Source organism: Silene latifolia, chromosome 5, assembly GCF_048544455.1.
Source record: "Silene latifolia isolate original U9 population chromosome 5, ASM4854445v1, whole genome shotgun sequence".
NCBI classification, from domain to species: domain Eukaryota; kingdom Viridiplantae; phylum Streptophyta; class Magnoliopsida; order Caryophyllales; family Caryophyllaceae; genus Silene; species Silene latifolia.
In genome coordinates, this window is record NC_133530.1 from 15,101,504 (window position 1) to 15,108,176 (window position 6,673).

A 6,673-nucleotide genomic window follows, 5' to 3' on the forward strand; every position below is an offset into this window, starting at 1 on the left:
AAATAACTTTTTATTATGCCGTGTATAAAAGTTACTGTCTTAGAAGCTTAATCTCCCTAGACGCGGTGTTGTCAAACAGAGAACAAGGTTTCCCATGGTTTACACAGCGCGCCGCCTAAAATCCACCCATGGTTTACAAGTTCAGACACAAAAGAAGGAAAAGTAACTTTATGACCCATACACACAATTTACTCTCGCATTTCCATCTGTTCCTCATAATTAGGTCGTGTTCTTGTTCTTTTCGATTGAAACTGTTTTGATTTGAACTGAAGTGCTTATAGCCGTTATAAGATCTGAACTGATTTGAACTGAACTGAACTACTTATAGCCGTTATAGGATCTGAACTGAACTTAACTTAACTTATAGGATCTGAACTGAACTTATAGAATCTGAACTGAAGATTTGAACTGAACTTATAGAATCTGAACTGAAGATTTGGACTGAACTTATAGAATCTGAACTGAACTGAACTTATAGGATCTGAACTGAATTGAAATTATAGGATCTGAATTGAACTGAACTTATAGGATCTGAACTGAACTTATAGGATCTGAACTAAACTTATAGGATCTGAACTAAACTTAAATTACGTGTCTTTAAGTACAAAAGAACAGCGCCTAAAACTGTAAAGAAATGATCGTCACAAAACAAGTATATTAGCTCACTACTTGCCGCAGCACAATGTACAGTAGTTGACTAACTGTTTCTTCCTCAATTTTCTCAAATATAGAGGCAGTAGGAGTATACGCAAATAAAGCACAAGAAATACAATGAAAACACTCGTAAGAAAATTAACATCTCGGTATCTTAAACCAACTAATTTTATCTTCCTCATTATAACACTGCAGTATTTTGAACCAACACGACCCATGCATAGCGCTCACCATGTAGGCAATGAGACGGACCGTGCTGCACTCTTGGCTATCAGGAGTCAGCTAACAGATCCTCCTGCTGGTATTTTTACCTCATGGAACCACTCATTTCACCACTGTTCCTGGGAGGGAGTTACCTGTGGCCGCAACAATAATAATAGGGTGATTGCATTAGACCTAAGTTCAAGCGGTCTCATAGGCACTATATCTCCCTTCATAGGAAACCTGAGTTTTCTTCAAGATATAGAACTCAATAACAACAGTTTGGTTGGTCGAATCCCACCCGAGATTGGTCGTTTGCTCAACCTGCAAGAATTAAGCATTTTCAGTAACACACTTGACGGAGAATTACCAACCAACTTATCGGCTTGCGTTGAACTTCAAAAACTTTACCTCGGAGGCAACAAGCTAGAAGGAAAACTCCCATTGGGTTTGGTACCACTGTCCAAACTCAACCAGATATCGCTTCCCGGAAATAGTTTCACAGGACCTCTATTTAAGGTCATTGAGAATCTTACCAATTTAGAATACATCAATGTGGCTTACAATGCTTTCAAAGGAAATATTCCTACAAGCATTGGGAAGATGCGAAACTTGAATAGACTTGTTGTCGTTGCGAATGAGCTCTCAGGTACAATTCCAACATCTATCTTAAACTGCTCCATGCTTACATATCTATCTGTCGGTGAAAACAACTTACATGGAGAATTTCCACCGGAAATAGGCCTTAAACTTCCTCACCTGGTATCATTAAACTTTTTTTCTAATCAATTTTCTGGAACATTTCCTAACTCGGTGTTAAACCTCACAAGCTTACAGACCCTTGATCTAGATACAAACAACTTTGTAGGAAGGGTACCGCGTGATTTTGGGAATCTTCACAATCTTGTGTTCTTCGGTTTGGCATCCAATAATCTAGAAGGTGACATCAATTTAGTAGATACCCTTGTTAATTGTAGCAATCTCGAAGTCTTGGACTTGAGCGGAAATAAATTCACAGGAATATTGCCGGAGTCTATAGCCAATCTATCCACAAGTTTACAGGTACTCTCATTTGACCGCAATAGAATTAAAGGGAAGCTTTCTGTAGGTATTACCAATCTAAGGAACCTTGAGACATTAACATTCGGTGGAAATGAATTAACAGGATACATTCCTCGTGATTTAGGAAACCTCCAAAACCTTGAAGTGCTTGATTTTAGCTCCAATAGGCTCGAAGGCACTATTCCCGACAGTTTCTACAAGTTACCGTTTTTGAGTAAAGTATATCTAAGCAACAACCAGTTGGAAGGGATGATACCTCCAAGCATAGGGCACTGCAAAAGCTTATTAGAGTTGAATCTATCATCAAATCATCTAAATGGAACATTAGCGGACGAGCTCTTCAAAGGGCTAGCTAAGTTTACTATCGTAGATTTATCTAACAATCTTTTGGAAGGATCCATGCCACAAGAGATCAGCGAGCAGACTAATTTAGTAAAGTTTAATGTGTCTGAAAATAAGTTGTCAGGCGTACTTCCGTATGGTCTAGGTGATTGCTCTGAGCTTCTGAACTTGGATGTTCATGCTAATGATTTTCACGGATATATTCCGTCATCATTCAGCTCATTAGGTAACCTCCAAACTGTTGATTTTTCTCGGAACAATCTTTCTGGCACAATCCCTAAATATTTCTCCAAATTTCCCTTGCAAATGCTAAACTTATCTTACAATAGTTTTGAGGGTGAAGTTCCAACTAAAGGGATCTTCGCCAACACAAGTGCAATTGCGATTGACGGAAATAGCAAGTTCTGTGGTGGTATTCCCAAGTTGCATTTACCAAGATGCATGCAACCCAAGGAAATGAAGAAAGGAAGAAGTATGACTCCTACCCTCAAAGTGATAGTCCCCATCTTATGTGCATTCGTTGTAGCCCTGGTCATTGTGATATGGTTATACCTCACTTATTATAGAAAGAAAAGGGTGCCCGATTCTTCGCATTCCTTAGGGGAAGCATTCATGAAAGTGTCTTACGGTATGCTACTCAGAGCAACAAATGGGTTTTCCACAGAAAACATGATTGGTTCTGGTGGTTTCGGGTCTGTGTTTAGAGGTAACCTAGATGGAAAGACAATCGCTGTTAAAGTACTCAATCTACACTCTAGAGGTGCATCCAAGAGTTTCATGGCGGAGTGCAACGCCTTGCGAAATGTTCGTCATCGAAATCTTGTAGGGATAATAACTACTTGTTCTAGCATTGATTTTAAGAGAAACGATTTCAAAGCTCTAGTCTATGAGTTTATGCACAATGGAAGTCTTGATGGCTGGATACATGGAAACGAAACGAAAAGGCTGACTCTTCTACAGAGGGTGGATATAGCAATTGATGTAGCTCATGCACTCAGCTATCTCCATCATGATTGTGAAATTCCTATTGTGCATTGTGACCTAAAACCAAGCAATATTCTGCTAGACAATGACATGGTTGCCCGTGTTGGAGATTTTGGACTGGCAAAATTTCTTGCTCAACCTCGACATCCTGATCAAAGTAGTTCTACTGGAATCAGGGGAACGATTGGCTACATTGCTCCAGGTAACAATAAGTCTACATGCATTATATATTCATTAATTCCAACCTCACTTTCCAATTCCAAAAGGACTGATCACTAATGTTATGTTGTTTTCCATGAAAAGAGTATGGCTTGGGAAGTGAACCGTCTCCCCTAAGTGATGTCTACAGCTATGGAATCTTTGTACTAGAGCTGATGACCGGAAAAAGACCAACAGATAACATCTTTCATGAAGAATTCAATCTACAAATATACGTAGAGGGCGCATTACCTGACAATGTCTTGCACATTATAGACCCAAAGCTTGAAGATGATGAAATAACTGAAGAAGTCCATGACATAAGGGCAATCCAAGTCATTGCTCACCGACGAGTAGAATGCATGAAGTCTCTGATTAATGTTGGAATTTCATGCTCCAGACATTTGCCACAAGATCGGATTAAGATAAGTGATGCCGTAAGCAAGCTTCAAGTAGCTAGAGACAGCCTTTGCAATGCTAGACAGAGGGTGTAATTTACCAAGAGGTACAATAAAAATTCACCTCCTCCATCAACTTTATAACCTGCTATGAATAAATAATTGTGAGAACTCAGAAGAACATGTAATTGAATCTGAACTCCAGTAGTTACAACGGTTTTTCATTCTTCATAGTTCATACTTCATACTACGAGATAAATTTGAACATGCTTGTGCAGAAACATAAGGTCATGTGGTATCTACAATCGGTAAAACAAGAACACAACTTGTCGATTCTTGAAGATAATGTCACAATTGTAAAAGCCTGATTCAATTGACATATGAGCATGTAATTATCTCATGGTAATAATTTCTTTATTAAAAAGATGATGTGAAAATAACTATTTTAAGAAATCAAATATTACGAATTTAACATCGTACAATTACACATGTATGGAAAAATTAACAGAAAAGAGATGACAATATAAATGAAAAGGCAGTAATAATATTTATGGCATAATGCAAGTATCATAGAGTTGATTGCCAACGCCCAACTTCATCCATGACTACAAAGAAATTTCGTCAATTTTATATTCACTGTCTCAGTGATGTTAGACACATTTGACAACACGAAAACATGACTAAATAAATGGCTCTCCAGGGAGTATTTTGTTCCAGGCTCAAAATAAACCGAAAGGCCGAAACTATATACCTAAAACTTTAGTTTGATAGCTCGGAACTAAAACCACAGAGGAAGTATTAAGTGGCTCTTCAGTCTTCAGGGAGTATTTTGTTCCAGGCTCTAGAGTTCTCATATGACTGGCTTCTAATATTTTCACCGAGGAAGCATAGGTAGAAAAAGGCTCATCTGACTGGCTTGTAATATTTTCAGGGACCAATCCGCTAAAACATCAAAGGCTCACTCTATCCACCATTCTCCAAACCTCTCTCAAAATTATCCGCAAGCTCCCTAGCTTCTTTAACCTTCCTATCCTTACAAAGACAAGACACAATAGTCGTATAGCTAACATCATCAGGTGAACAACCCTTCTTAGACATTTCACCAAGCAACTTCAATGCACCATCAACACGACGATTCTTACACAAAGATTTCATAAGCACATTATATGTAAACACATTAGGCTCCAACCCATCTTTCCTCATGTTACTATAAATCAAATTAACCATCTTAAACTTATTTTCCGCAAGCAAACAATCCAAAACATGATTATAAATCTTAACAGTAGGCTCACAATCAAAATCATCCATCCTATAAAACATTTTCAAAGCTTGATCAACCAAACCCAAATTCCGAAAAATCTGAATAACATCAATAAACAAATCCTTAGTACAAACAATACCCTCTAATTTCATCTGCTATAACAAATACTGAACCCCATCTACATCCTCACGTCATGATTACCAAGCTTCTGAACCTCGAATTCGACACGAATGTGAAATAACTAACAGCTAAGCTAATATCATATTCTAGCCTTAATTTCTTCACAACTTCATGTTCTTTAAGATTGGTTTTACTGGTTTTAAGAATTTAAGGTATGCTGTAGCGTCAGGATTTGGGATTCTTTTATTGAGCAGAAATGGGATTAAGGGTTTGTTAATTTTCAATAATAATGAACACCCATATTACAAATTCATGATTTGATTGAAAATTTGTTGTGAATTAGCGAATTAAGCACAAAATGATGAATGATACAAAGAAATAATAACAATTAGAGACGAACTGTAAATGTGTGTTACCAGAAACAGCAGTGATGTTGGATTGTTGGTGCAGTAGTGCACAGTGTCGCAGGGGAAACACTGGAGAAGAGACAGCAATCACAGGCTCACAGCATAGAGGGGTTACGGAGTTGATTTTCGGGTTTAGGTTCGGATTATACTGTTTATCGGATCCTTACTTCTTAGGGCTTGCCTGGAATCCCTGGAATAATTTGGGGGTAAAATTTAACTGGATGATAATTACCGGGAAGTTAATTACTTGGGGTAATGAGTTAATTGATGATAGGTTTGGCATAAGAGTAATAATTACTGAGTAAATGTTTTACTTCCTTAATCATTACCCAGGGGGAAGGTGGGTAATGTATTACCCTTTCACGAGGGTAATAGATTCAGGAGGTGAATAATTACTCTCATGCTAAACATGGAAAATGCACCTTAACTATTACTCCCATATTCATTCCCCCCCTCTTTACCCTCAATCCAAGCAAGCCCTTAAAAAGAGTAAACTTCAGTGAACTGTAGCAATGAATAGTTGCTAAGCATTGTCCTCCTACACCGTTGGATTCCTCCTTAAGATCTCATCTCTCCATCTCTCATTTACTCACAGCCACCCTGTAAACTTTCCTTTCAGTCATTCCACTCCATTCATTCTCATCCGTCTCTCCATCTTCACTCTTCACAAATCTCTCAACAAAACTCAGTATCTCACATCCTCCCAATGGTATTTAATTTTGCTGTTGCTGTTTATTATTTCAAACTGATCTCTGATTTCATTATTATTATTATTAGTATTGTTACTCATACTCATCTGTCTCTCGATTTTTACTCTTCACAAATCTCTCAACAAAGCTCGGCGTCTCACATCCTCCCAAAGGTATTTAATTTTGTTGTTTGTTATTTCGATCGGATCTCTGCTTTCATTGTTACTATTATTAGTATTGTTGATGCAGTATTATAAAGATACAATCTTTTTGCAATTCATGATGTTGGGTAGAGTTCAGGATTAAATAATTAATTTGATATAGGTTTGATTCAATTTTTTCCGGTTATTTGATGTA

At 37.6% G+C, this 6,673-nt stretch overlaps 1 long non-coding RNA gene across 2 annotated transcripts; it reads right to left on the reverse strand.

The window, feature by feature from the left end:
* Nucleotides 1-638: 638 nt before the first annotated feature.
* On the reverse strand, nucleotides 639-5,795 carry LOC141656820 (uncharacterized). Of its 2 annotated transcripts, none has more exons than XR_012548571.1 (3): nucleotides 5,637-5,795; nucleotides 3,694-3,984; nucleotides 639-1,179 (listed from the first exon to the last, which is right to left on the reverse strand). It is a non-coding gene; the product is annotated as an uncharacterized LOC141656820 (long non-coding RNA). The 2 variants fall into 2 exon arrangements; XR_012548572.1 differs by having other exon boundaries at nucleotides 3,694-3,987.
* Nucleotides 5,796-6,673: the final 878 nt, after the last annotated feature.